The sequence below is a fragment of the Frankliniella occidentalis genome, unplaced genomic scaffold, assembly GCF_000697945.3.
Source record: "Frankliniella occidentalis isolate FOCC.00 unplaced genomic scaffold, Focc_3.1 Scaffold25, whole genome shotgun sequence".
NCBI lineage: Eukaryota > Metazoa > Arthropoda > Insecta > Thysanoptera > Thripidae > Frankliniella > Frankliniella occidentalis.
Genome location: NW_026267155.1, coordinates 565,984 through 566,928, shown reverse-complemented (window position 1 = coordinate 566,928; position 945 = coordinate 565,984). Strand labels below are relative to the sequence as shown.

General features: G+C 58.4%; 1 protein-coding gene across 1 annotated transcript in view; it reads left to right on the top strand.

Annotated features, from left to right (window-relative positions):
- LOC113213718 (uncharacterized) overlaps positions 1–945 on the top strand; it is a 73,449-nt gene that overhangs the window by 15,960 nt on the left and 56,544 nt on the right. The window contains exon 2 of the mRNA XM_052265223.1: positions 435–563. The gene's annotated coding sequence lies outside the window, so the exon portion shown is untranslated. The remainder of the gene's footprint in view (positions 1–434; positions 564–945) is intronic.

The following is a 945-nucleotide window of genomic DNA, read 5'->3' as shown; positions in this document are numbered from 1 at the left end:
TTCGGTGTCCACTGAATTAGTTCCCGAGTACAACACTGCATATTTACGCTGTGTCCGTAAATTTCTCCTCGCTCTACCTACTAGTTCCGGCTCTGGTTCATCAGTACGGCGAGAATCTCTACTTCTTTGGAGCATTCCGAACGCGCCTCACGTTATTGACACCTAATAATAACTACTTATTATACAGGGGGTCGCGGTCATCCCCGTCCCTTTCTTCTGGTTACATACTGTACCGGATGCAGACGTGCGGACGGGTTGCATACTCGCACGGCGCCGTAAGTCGCTCCGGTGAGCGACGAAAGGCAAACTCGCAAGCACCCATACCGTATACAACCAAAAGAAAGAACAGGGTGAACCGACCACCATGCATATTAACTTTTTAAATTCGCCTTTAATTTATTTTTTTTTTGTTTTTTGCATTGTGCCCTCCACAGCAGGACGCAGAGACTCACGCTTTCTTGAGGGACGGCTTTGGACTCGGCGTCGTCGGATTGCTTCGCGTTGGCTTCTATACACCCGACACCGCCGCGCCACCTGTCGACAGAGGACACAGAACGAACCTGGTGAGTACTAAATGGGGCAGCAAGGAAACGCGAGCAGCACCACCACCAGCACGGGGGGGTCATGAGGATGTGTGACGTCACGGTGGGCGGTCGTTGCCTCCAGCGCGCGCACCGCTACCGCGGGCCCGCCCGGGACCCGTACCGCGCGGCGCGCCGCCGCCGCCGTCGCTTCGCACCCATCGCCAAAATCCGGACGCCCCCCCCCTCCCTGCCCCCCTCATGCTCCTCTGTGGGGACGCGGGGGCGGGGGGAAGAGGACGGTGTTCGCCAGCCGTCTGACCCAGAAACGAAGGCTGAGCCGGCGGGGCGCGGCTGTCTGCCGAATGTAATCTGTAGCCCCCCCTCCCCCCTGGAGCTTTGCCCCTGAGGGAGGAAGGGGGTT